This window comes from Delphinus delphis, chromosome 21, assembly GCF_949987515.2.
Source record: "Delphinus delphis chromosome 21, mDelDel1.2, whole genome shotgun sequence".
Lineage (NCBI taxonomy): Eukaryota > Metazoa > Chordata > Mammalia > Artiodactyla > Delphinidae > Delphinus > Delphinus delphis.
The window spans coordinates 14,279,610-14,292,638 of NC_082703.1; the positions used below are offsets into that span (position 1 = coordinate 14,279,610).

The 13,029-nt window shown below is 41.0% G+C and overlaps 1 long non-coding RNA gene across 1 annotated transcript in view; it reads right to left on the reverse strand.

The window, feature by feature from the left end:
* Nucleotides 1–13,029, reverse strand: part of LOC132417525 (uncharacterized) — a 40,223-nt gene that overhangs the window by 547 nt on the left and 26,647 nt on the right. The gene's annotated exons all lie outside the window — the stretch shown is intronic.

The following is a 13,029-nucleotide window of genomic DNA, read 5'->3' on the forward strand; positions in this document are numbered from 1 at the left end:
CCCGATCCAATTCACTCTCCTTCCAGCCTGTGGCATCCTTTTCTAGCCAGTGTGTATGTGAGGGTGAAGGGAGGGCCCTTCCGACTACTCATCTGAGATTGATAGTCTGTTACCTCTGTCCTGTTTCCATTTCCTCAAAGCCTATTCTTCTGAAACTCAAAGGCCATGAGGAGACTTTTTCCTCTGATCTTTGCTTTCACATTGCTTCCCTATGAGAGTGATCACCTACCACCATCTAGTTACTGAATGGAGAGCAGAGGTAGGGTCTAGAGGGATTGGAGGGGGAGGTATCATTAAGAATGTGCTAAGGTAGCATTTATAAGCAATCAGGCACTGTTCTAAGGTCTTCACATACATTAGCTCATCAAATCATTGCCACCCAACGAGGCAGATACTGTTACTATTCCCATTTTGCAGACGAGGAAACTGAGATTAAGTAGTGACAAATTGGAGGAGCTGGGACTTGAACCCAGGCAGCCTGGCTCCAGGGTCTGTGCCCTTAACCACTAAAATGACAGCTTCTCACTAACCAACAAACACCCTGCCACACACATTACTTTTGTTATAGATCTGTCTTCCTTGAAGATGTATAGGAAAAGAAAAGTTTAAAAATATTATGATGGAAACTTCTCCTTCTACTCAAAGTGCTTATGCTGGGATTTAACAAATTTTGATCTTGATGAGAAATCTATCCGTCATCCATGTGAATGTCAAAAAAAGATAAAAGCCTAGAAGTCCTTAAAAAACAGAATCTCCCACCACCACTGCCACCACCAATGCCACCAGCTCAATCTGCCTGGAAGCGTTTTATCAGGCCCTTCAGCAGCAGGGTAAGAGTTAGAGGACCGGACCTCTGAAAAGGTGTTGCCAACTCTATATATCTCCCTCTGTGTGCCCTGGATGCTTCTATCTAATTCTAAGAACTAACATCCCTTTTGAATGAAAAGATGCCCAAGAAAAAGCATTTGTGTAGAACAAACATTCTTAACATTTTGGGGGGTTACAGACCTTTTTACAATCTATGAAGTACATCCCCAGAAAAAACAAATGCTTGTATCCAAATGAACACATAATTTGGCATAAAATTTTAGGCAAATTACTGAGCCCTGTACTATGTGTGAACTGTTCCTGGAAGGGAAACTGCATTATGTGTTTCTGTACCTTCAACACCTAGCAGAGAATAAACTCATTGAGTTAGACCCATCCTGCCTCCACGCTGGCCCCGGGCATGCACACTGACTCTCTGTGTATCATGAGACACGGAAAATCTTCCCCTCCCCTTTATCCAGCCCAGATTCTCTGCAAATGCCTGTTGCCAACAAGGACATTTGTTCTTTGTGCATGGATGCCTGTGTTTTTGCCTCCGAGAGACAAGCACTGACTGGGATCTGAGTAGAAGCGGCCGCTCTGATTTTCAGGCAATTTGGGGGCTGCACATAGAACTCTACATCCTTGTGGGGGCCAGATAGGAAAGGACCGAAGCTCTGGGCCTCTTTATAACCCCAAAGAGGACTCCTTCTCACCCATTACTGAAGGGTAGCCAATCCCCTGACTGGTTTTTCCCTTTTCAGAAGGGAATCCAACACATCAAGTTTTAAAATACCTTCTCAAAGAAAACAATTTAATGTGTTTTCCTGCACCTCAAGAGTACTGGTGAAGTGCAGTTAACTCTGCTTTTCAATTCTCGGATTAATCAGCAGAGAGGATGTTTGGGTCAAGGCCAAACGTTATTCTTTCTATGAAGGAAACAGAGAGATGGTTCAGGATAAACTCTGTGAGCAGCTCAGAGCCCTCTGCAAGAAATCATGGCACTCTGTGAGAGCAAACACTTATATGATTATCACTTGTGGTTAGCTGGAGTCACGCCACCAATGGGATTATTAAGAATCAGTAGGGCAGGACTTCCGTGGCGGTGCAGTGGTTAAGAATCCGCCTGCCAATGCAGGGGACACGGGTTAGAGCCCTGGTCCGGAAAGATCCCACATGCCGCGGAGCAACTAAGCCCGTGCGCCACAACTACTGAGCCTGTGCTCTAGAGCCCGTGAGCCACAACTACTGAGCCCATGTCCCACAACTACTGAAGCCCACGCGCCTAGAGCCTGAGCTCCGCAACAAGAGAAGCCACTGCAATGAGAAGCCCACACACCACAAACGAAGAGCAGCCCCCCGCTCACGGCAACTAGAGAAAGCCCGCGCGCAGCAAAGAAGACCCAACACAGCCAAAACTTAATTAATTTTTTAAAAAAGAGAAAAATCTTTAACAACAACAACAAAAGAATCAGTAGGGCAAACACAGCAGAGACAACTAAAAGCTACTGGGAAATAATAACAATACTTTCTTCATTCTCATTTTTCTTTTCCTTTCCTCCTGGGTTGGGGTGGCATGGTTTATCCTTCTCGTTCCTTCTATCAACAGTCTCTACTTCTCTGACGGTTTTTTCTTGTGATCTATTCTTATTATCGAGTTTTATATCTTAACTGTGTTCATGGATTCCTATACCTTGAAAAGGGCCATCTTCCTTCCTTGCAAGTGATCCCTGGGACTTTGTGATTCCCTACCCCTCAGTAATTATTCTAGACATGTTCCTTGTTATGAGTACATTTATGATTATATAAACTACATACATGTATAAGTGTAGTAAAATACTTTCCATATATATATAAAACACAAAAACAAATTGTAAAATGATAAGATGAAATAATTATAAATAGGGCTCTAATATTTTATCCTTTCTCCTAATGCACTGTCTACCCCTTTGAGATTTAAACACCCTGCTTTGAAACACAGGCCTAGTGTATCACCAAGCAGGTAAACATCAGAGCAAAGCCTTCCAAGGGCTAAAACTGGCTGTCACTGCCTCGGATTGTAACCTGTAATAGTCCCCTAACACCTGACATTCGTATAGGTGAGTTCATTCACAAACTGAATGTTTGTGTCCGCCCCCCCCCAATTTCATATGGTGAAGCCCTAACCCCCCAGAGTGGCTGTATTTGGAGTTGGGCCTCTAAGGAAGTAATTAAGGTTAAATGAGGTCGTAACTGTGGATCCCTAATCCAATTGGATTAGATAGGTTTGGTGCCCTTATAAGAAGAGACAGAAGAGAGCCCTCTCTCTCTCCCCCTCAATCTCCCTCTCTCTATCTCTCTCTTCCCCCAAGCCTGCACCTCAGAAAGACCATGTGAGCACACAGCAAGATGACATCCATCTGCAAGCCGGGAAGAGAGTTCTCACCAGGAACCAACCCTGCCAGACCTTGATCTAGGACTTCCAGCCTCCAGAACCACAAGAAAATAAATTTCTGTTGTTCAAGCCACCCGGTCTGTGGTATTTTGTTATGGCAACAGGAGCAGACAAATCCACTCTCGGAAAACTCACCAGATTATTCCTGTAACCCCAGTGCCATAAACACAGATAGATATAGCTTTCAACTTGAGGTTAATACTTTCTTCAAAGTTGGTCATACAATTAGTATCAGGTGAGAAACTTTGGCGGTGCCAGAAATGTTTGGATGTAAGAGGAACTCACACAACATCCCCCTGACCTGGGTGAGCAGAAGAATGTAGTGCCAGTGCAGTCCTGCTGCTACAGCAGAAGTGAAAGCCCTCACTTTTCCATCAAAGGCACCAGCATCCCCACTGCACTGCACTGTAACTGCCCCCATTATCGTGATCTTAGTGTATGCCTCAGAGAGACAAGAATTGAAGTGTCTGTGGGAAGGAACTGAAGCTCAGCTCTTGAGAATTTTATGGGCTGCTGTTTCTTGACATAATTTTAGAGCGATAGCCTGATCTGCTCTTCCACTGAAAACAACAAAGATAGATGCTGCTTTTATTTAAAAAAATAAACCTCTTTATAAATGCACTCATGAATAAGGGAGAAAAGAAAATCAATGGAGGGTAAAAGTTAATTAAAAGGAGAAATATATATAGGTAACTAAGCACTGAATCTGGCTTTTGCTCTGGGGAAATCTTTTAAATCATGATTATTTTGAGCTTCTGTTTTTGACAACTGTGCAAACTGTGAGGCATAAGACAAATCCTCATGTGCAACCAAAGCGGGGAGTCTGAAAGGAAGACCCATGAGTAATCTAGGAACAGCAGACAAACCTAAGAACCCACAGAAGGGACCATTAAAAAGTGCTTGTGTCTCTCAACCTTGGAGCTGGGTTGAAGGGAAAAATCTCTCCCCTGAGAATTCATAACCATAATCTAGTTTTCATGGGAATATTCAGCCCAAATTCACACTACTTCAAATCTAGAACTGATTTTAAAATAGCCCCTAGTGGGTAGTGCCCTGCTCTACAAGGTAGAAGTAAATGCATATTATCTTTGAAGGAAATTACTTTCAACTAAGGCTTCAAAGACTACTACAGATAAAGTTCCAAGGAACATGAGTCCATAGTCAGCACTACAACAAACACATAAACAGGAGTCATGAATGAGAGATTATAAAACCCATCAAGAAAATTCAAAAAGAATCCAAAAGAATGTCTAAAAACAAAAATATAGTGATTGAAAGTCAAAGCTCAATTTTCAGGCTACACAACAGGCACAGTTTAAGACTGATTCACTGAAATGGAAAATGGTTCAGCAGAAATTACACTAATGCAGCAGAGAGAGAAAATGAAGTGCTGAAAATTAGAAAGATATTAAGAATCTTGTAGCATAGAGTGAGTTTCAGAATCCCAAAATCACAATCAGATTTTCAGAGGGATGTAATAAAGAGAATGGAGAAGAGGCAATATTCAAAATGAAAATGGCTACGAATTTTCTGTTACTGTCAAAAGATTCAAATTCTCATATTTGAAAGATGAATCTTTCAAAGAAAATTAAGTTTTTTAAGATCCACAACTATACACATCATAATCAAACTGTAGAAAAAACATAATAAGAGGATCTTAAAAGCAGCCAGAAAAGAAGAATCATCTGCAAAGGGGTAACAATTATACTGGCAGCTGACTTCTTAGCAGCAATAATGAAAATCAGAAGATAGTGGAATAATATTTTCAATATGCTGAGAAAAAGATAACTCAAAAACTAAAATTTTATACCCACAAATCATTCAAATATGACGATGAAATAAAGATATTTTATGGTAAATAAAAACTAATAAAGTTTCCAACTAACAGACCCTGGCTTTAAGAACTTCCAAATAAGCATTTCACATAGAAAGAAACTAATCCTAGACGAAAGGTCTGGGATGAAAGAAAGAATGGTGAGTAAAGAAATATGTAAAATTGTGGGCATACATAAACAAACTTTTAATGTGGCAAACAACAATAATAATATACTTTCAGAGTTAAACAAAAATGATAAAACTAAAATACAGCAATGGTATAGAAGTAAGGAGGAGGTGATTGGAGTTAAAGTGTTTATACATTGAATTGTTTGGGTGGGTGGTAAAGGTATTCATTAACTTTAGACTTTACATTCATATTAAAAATTTCCAAGGTAACCATATATGCATACAGTGCATATATTCCACAATCCTACTTCTAGAAATTTTTGAAACAGCAACAAACTGGAAACTTTATAAATGACTATTATAGAGAATTAGTTAAAATAATTATGGATAATAGAATACTATGAATACAATTCAGATAATACAATACTCTGCAGCCATTTTAATTTTTATTTATTTATTTATTTATTGCGGTACGCGGGCCTCTCAGTGCTGTGGTCTCTCCCATTGCGGAGTGCAGGCTCCGGACGCGCAGGCTCAGCGGCCATGGCCCACGGGCCCAGCCGCTCCGCGGCACGTGGGATCCTCCCGGACCAGGGTACGAACCCGGGTCCCCTGCATCGGCAGGCGGACTCTCAACCACTGCGCCACCAGGGAAGCCTGCAGCCATTTTTAAAGTGCAATAACTATATATGTATTTCTTGGAAATAATCTCCAAGGTAAAAGCAAAAATGGTGTATATCATGTGCTAATATTTATTGCTTTTTAAAAAGGAGGGATTAGAAAAGAATATGTACATACATTATGCTTATAATTTCATAGGATATCTCTAAAAGATATATAGGAAACTGACAATAGTAATTGCCTCTAGGTTAACTTTTTAATATTCTAGTGCATATGTACTCTTTTAATAACCTGTAAAATAAAAGCCAAAACATACAGAAATAAATACTCAGAGGAAGGCAGACACACACGCGCGCACACACACACACACACACACACAAATACAGCAAAGAATCCATGGCAAAAGGTACCATCTTTAAAAAGTATACCTTTGTGAAAGTACAACAGCTTCAAAGAAGCACTCAGACCTCCCCTTCTCTCATATATAACGACAGAGCTCTAATCCTTGCATTTGCTACAGAGTCTTATATGAGCATTACTCCTCTCCTTTACACTCTGTTCAATTGTACATTCCTTGAAAGCCTGAATCAATATATTATCCCCTTTGTAGTTCTCACAAAATATATAGAATGGAGCTTTGTATATAATAGATGCTTAATAAATTAATTAACATTTGTGAGTTACTATGTACTGTATTTTTATGGATTTGAAGTTTTTACCCTACGAAACTTATCTGAGTCATAGTAATAAGTTTTCATAACATGTGAAACTCAATGGTATATTATATGAGTTAAAATTTGGAAGTTTTAGTTCCACTACTTCCTTTCATCTTCTAGATTTCTTGTTAAATTTGACACAATAAGAAAGACTTATTTCAGGTATTTAGGACAGCAAAAACCACAAAATTGTCTTACAAGCAGCCATATTAACATGTTCTTAATGTCTTCATTCTGTGTGACCCAAAAGCCAGCATATGGAATGCATTCTGTGATCATGCTTGTATATGTCACATTCTTAAACTTTGCAATGAGGAGCTCTTGGGCTGAAGGCCAAATCTGAGAAGTGGACGGGGGAGTAGGGTCCTGGATGTGCAATGGTGGCCGGCCATTAATCCCAGACACCCTGGCCCAACACTCCTGGGAGTCTCCCGAATCCTACAGATCAGTTGCAGCTGGAGATGCAGAACTGGGTCCTTGTGGTAGATGAATGAAGTAAGTGGCTTTCTATATCCTGACGTTTTCTGGACAAAATCACTTTCTTATGCATTCATTTGTATTCTAACTAGAAAGAAATCATCAGTGAAAATAAGCATGAGAAGGTCTTTTTCAGATGTTTACACTGGAATAGTTATTTCTAACTTTTAAAATTTTTTGGCCACAGAAGTGTTTCTTCCCATGTGTAAAGTAGATGAATGTAGAATGGGGATGGGGGCAGCCCAGACCCCAATTTCCAGCTCCTAAATCTATGGACAGTCGGCAGTGGTTCTGAAGCTTTTGCGTGTGTTTAAGAGTCACCTGGGAGTCCATAAGAAATGCAAGTTATTGGGTTTAACTCCTGAGGAGTCTGATCAGAAGATCTGGGTGGAGTCTGAGAGTCTTAACAAGCACCCCAGGGGATGTAGAGGATGTGACCCTGCCCTACCATCTCACAATCTGTCATCCTTTACAGTGATGCTCAGCAGAGTCCAGTGTGAAAATTACCCGGCAAGCTGGTCCCAAGCGAGGCTCCTTCTTTGACTTACTCGTATAGTGACAGAGGCCCAAGATTCGCAACTCGCTTTAGCTGATTTTTCCCATAATTTCCTAAGGCACTCAAACCTGAAGCGGCAACTAGATTTTTTCCGGTTGGTGGAAAGAATTCTAAGAACTTGTTTATTTTAAAACATCAGTAATGATAGATGCAGAGACTGAAATTCCATCTAACACTCATTTCCCAAATTATCTCAATAGAAGGAAGTGGAGCAACTTCTAGATCATGTGGAACTGGTAAGGACACCAGCTGAAACCCTAAAAATAGCTGCATCATGTCCCAAGCCCAATCAGGGAATTCCTTCCCGACAAATGACTTCAGTGGATTCCCATGAATGCACAGCTGCCTGGGGGGATGCAAGACTGCCACACGGGGCTGAAACAAAGGGTCTTAGATTTTAGAAACACTGATCACTCGTGAACCTACATTGGACCAGCTATTTTCTTGTCTAAGAAATTGGACATTGGTGAAACCTGTACGTCCAGAATAGGGGAGTTGTGCTGAGCAGGAAATATATTGCTCTTTCCGTTTGGGGTGTGGTAACACATCACACCTGGGTGCCCATATGTGTCTGGGCACCTGGCTGCCCATCCTGCCTCTCAGATTAGACAGTAGAGAAACTACAGAGTAGGAGCCAGCATATGTGTCTTCCTTTTTTTTTTTTTTTTTTGCGGTACACGGGCCTCTCACTCTTGTGGCCTCTCCCGTTGCGGAGCACAGGCTCCGGATGTGCAGGCTCAGCGGCCATGGCTCACGGGCCCAGCCGCTCCGCGGCATGTGGGATCTTCCCAGACCGGGGCACGAACCCGTGTCCCCTGCATCGGCAGGCAGACTCTCAACCACTGTGCCACCAGGGAAGCCCCTAATCTATTTTTTTAAGTGAGTATACTAGAACTTTAATATTAAAATGAGCATTAACCTTCAAAACAGTCGCCCTGAGACTATACCTCTATTTCATTGCAGAGGCCATTTCTCAAAATATTTCTGGAGTTCTATTTTGTGAATTTCTTTAAAAATCAAGTTAGAAGCCGCACAAGAAAAAAGTCTTCTTACAACGTTTTTTAACCTTTCATACATCTTTTTGACATGTGAAAAAAATTTTTTAAGACCGTCAGCTATCCTCTGTCCTAAACCCCACCACACTTATCATGCCATCCCAGAAAGTTTAAACTTAAGTTGCAATGTTTTTTACTGTTTATTTAATGAAATCAAGGATTTTCTTTTTCAATCTGCCATCTCAGAATGCATTTTCAAAATAACCAACACATACACCATCCCCAGAATTTTTACTTACCCACTCAGAATCACTGTATTACATTTTAGTAAAAGCTTGTTTTTAACCAAAACACAAACAGTTTCATACTCAGTTTGATTATTCCCTTTACTCAACAGCCTGCCTCTGAATGAGGCCTTTTTCAAAACAAATCCATTCTGAATAGGGAGAGTTTACCATCATAAAATAAGAGATGTCATAGACTTTGAGAACAGTTTCAGATGGATTCTTAATAGATTTTATACTGATATCTAGAAAAGGAAAATATCTGTTTGTGTGCTCAAAATCTAACTGGTTGATTAAGAAAATTAATCTTAGTCATTATCTACTTGTTACAGATTTTAAACATAGGGATTGTGCTCATAACACAGGTCACTATAGATTAGAAACTACGCTGTGCAGAGAGCGAAGTCTGATCCCCAGTTTATTAGTCATACAGTGTGTTAATCTAGGGCCTCGAAAGACAAGTAGTGAGAGAGACATTTGTATCCGTATAACATAAATTCATAAGGAAGAGCTAAATGTTATTATAGAATCATGTGAGTGTGTGTGTCTGAGTGTGTCTGAGTGTGTGAGCGAGTGTGTGTGTATGTGCGTGCACATGTTTTCGGAGGTGTGGGGGTAAGTCAGAAAAAGCGTATATTCAAACTTACTTCAAAGACATTTTTGAAAATTGACCACTTCTATATAAATGATGAAAAAAATCTGACTGATCAAAAAGAGTTTGTAAACTACCCCTGCCATTAACGTGGCTCAGTTCTTTGTTTTTACTTACTAAAACTCTGTATCCTGTCAAAACCATGTTTCAATGTTTGAAGTCTGAATAGGCTTGGATAGTGGTGGGACATAACTTTTTAGTGAAAGGGAAGTCATAAATGTGATATCCACATAAGGAAGAGAAATCGACACCTTCTGTCTTGTCCCAAGAAAACCTAATGCTGATGGTGATGGTGGTGGTGGTCGTCTTACTGGTGGTAGGGTAGTGGTGATGATTATGCTGTTGGTTTTGCTGCTGGTGGTGGAATTATTGTTAGCGGGAGTGATCCTTCTAATTTTTATCATGCCTTTTCCCCAGCTGGTTCCACTGAAGTGAACAATGTGGTTTCCTGAAGTTTAATATTATCTCATAAGCAAAAACACAGATAATGAGTTGCTTATGTTTTGAAAGAGTAAAACAAAATAAGCAAAAGTGAGAAACCACCTATTTTATCAGAATTAATATTTTTAGTCCATAGTGAACCTGGGACCAGAGACTTAATTTCCAGACGTAGCACTTCAGCCACTCACTGTGACATTCAGTGGTGTATTTATGCTTTGTTTTTCTCTCGTAAAGATTACAAAAATTCATTTTGAAGTGCCACTGTGGGTTTCTCATGAAATACATTTTTTATCAGCACCAGGATTAATAAGAATGTTCCAGAAGTTAAACAGATAAAACAGTAGACAACATGGTATTACGGAATTAAAATCTGAGGAATTCGGTTCAAATACCAGCTTTTACACTCTTAGGCTGTGTGGAGTTAGACAAGTTAATCTCTCTGAGCCTCTATAAACCATTTTTACTCATAACAGTTGTGATATCCAAGTGTGGGTTTTCCGCACCAAGCAATTCTCCAAGTCTCTGGACACCAACTGTGTCCTACAATTTAACTCAGTTATGATACTAGCTTCTCAGAGTTAGCATGGGATCCCACAAGCTGAGGGTTCAGTCCCACAAAACTTCAGACACCCAGTGTAAGTTCTGGACCTCCCATACTTCTGACCCACCGGCTGTAAATCGGGGATTCCCAGCATCCTCTCCTCGGGTTTGGTAATTTGCTAGATCAGCTCACAGAACTCAGGAAGAAGCTTTACTTATTATTACCAGCTTCTTATAAAGGATACAACTTAGAACAGTCAGTGGACGAGATGCACAGGACAAGGTATGTGGGCATACCACCCTCCCGGCACCTCAGTCGGTTTACCAACCAGGAGCTCTTTAAATCACCCCAAACCCCCGCCCCCAAGCAGTTTAGGGCTTTTTATGGAGGTTTCATTACATAGGCATGATTGATTAAATCGCGGCCATTGGTGATTACCTCAGTCTCCAGCTCCTCCCCTCCACCCGGAAGTCAGGGGGTGGGGATGAAAGTTCCGATCCTCTCATTGTGGTCTTTCCAGTGACCAGCCCCCATCCTGAGGCTCTTTAGAGGACCCCAGCCACCAGTCATCTCATTAGCATAAGAATGACATTCTTATCACTCCAGAGATCCCAAAAGCTTAGAAGCCCTTGAGTCAGGAATTGAGGACTACAACAAATATGATAACAAAATATGCTCTTTATCACCCCTATTGCTCAGGAAATTACAAGGATTGTAGGATCTCTGTGCCAGGAACCGAGGACAAAGACCAAATATATATTTCTTATTATATCACATTATCACAGCCTCAGTTTCTTCATCTGTGAAATAGGATTATAATCAATACATCACATGGTAGTTAAGAGGATTCAATCTGGCACTTATTAGCAAAGGCTTGGGACTGAGGGAGTGTTCCTTTGGTGGCAATTACCTTATTTTTTCCTGTTCAACAACGATACCCACTCCCTTTGTGCCAGTCTCTGAGCGGGGTACTCCAAGGGATGCTGGAAAAAAAAACAAGCAGACAGGTCACAGTCTACCAGGAACCTCAGCAGAGCTGTGTGGGCCCCTTAAGGGGATCATTTTTCTCCAGAGTAGAAACTTAGTTTGCAGAGCGGCTGGCCATTTTTTGTTTAAGTGTGTCAAGTAGCAAAGTGTCTGGAATGTCAATGATTAGCTTACTTCCACTCACAGTTTAGAGACCCACTTCATGTATCTGTTTAGAGATCGAGCATGTGATACCAAAAAAGGAAACTGAACGTTGTTTTCCTGTGTGCTGAATCTAGAAAGCTAGTGGGAGCTCATGTCTGCCCAGTCTTTAAAAATGAGTTCTTGCTTACACATACATACATACATACATAAATAAATAAATAAAAATAATAAAATAAAAGAAAATGGAAAGAAACCTACACAGCTACGCTGGCAAGAAAGTGTTATTCCAATGAGATCAAATATTTTTGAAGTGCTTTGTGAATGGCACAGTACTCTACAAATGTTTGGCAAGCTTCCACATTTTATTACCTTTGTTACGTTAGCGTGGGTTATAATCGAAGGTTTTAGGATTGTAAAGAACATAAGTACTCCACTTGTGCTAAGGATGTTTGAGAGAGAAGAGTGAACTTGTGTGCACAAGAAAGCACATACGTCGGAGTTATGGGAAGAAGAGAAAGGGGGCAATGTGACTCCCATGTGCTGCTGTTAGCTTAAAATGTTTGAAATATTGTTCTATTTTTAAATAACTGCTTTTTCAAATTAGCCACTGAATTTGTTTCTGATGTGCAGTAGCATTCCTTTCATGGGATAAAATTCATAGAAACATGCTTAGGAGCTGAAGAAAATTAAGTGGGACTTCTGTGTCCTTCACATTTCCAAACTGTGACCTTGAACTGAAATTAGGTTCCCATCTTTGCCCTCCCAAGACATTACTGCATGAGCCCCTCCTGATTTAGTTACTCAGATGTAGCCCCCACTCCCCAACACCCACATACACCCTCACCCCATGCCTCCCAGCTAATCTGAGGTTTCTCAAGGTGCCATCACATATGTTCTCAGGGGTAAGTTTTGGGGGGTTGCTTTTTTCATGCTTTTTGGCCTGCAGCCTTCTGCTGCTGCTTCTTATATAAGAGTGCAACTCTACTGGGCCATGCATCTCTGTCCTCATAGCATCCTTTTCTCCAGCCTCCAAGAGGGGGTCTGATTCTCCTTAACCCCCTGCAATACATCTGTACATAGTACATCTGAGATCAGGGTTTTCATAAAACCTTATAGAAGACTTGGCCATAAGCTCGGTGAAATTCATAACTGCTTCTAGAGTTGGATACTGTCAGGATTTCAGGCTCAGACTCAACCTCTGCACCCCGGTCTAGGTTCCATGGGCCTCCCCTGGCACCGTCCCCACCTCCGCAGTTCAGAGTCCACGCCCAACTTGGTTCCCAGAAAAAAGAGAAGAATCTTCTCAGCCTGGTCCAAACCGAGCCTCCTCTTCCTCTGGGATAAGAGATCATTACTTCTTCCCTTTGGGTGAAATCCCACCCTTGTCTTAAGCAGGTAGAGTCTGACCCTCAGAGCTCGGGCATGGCGAT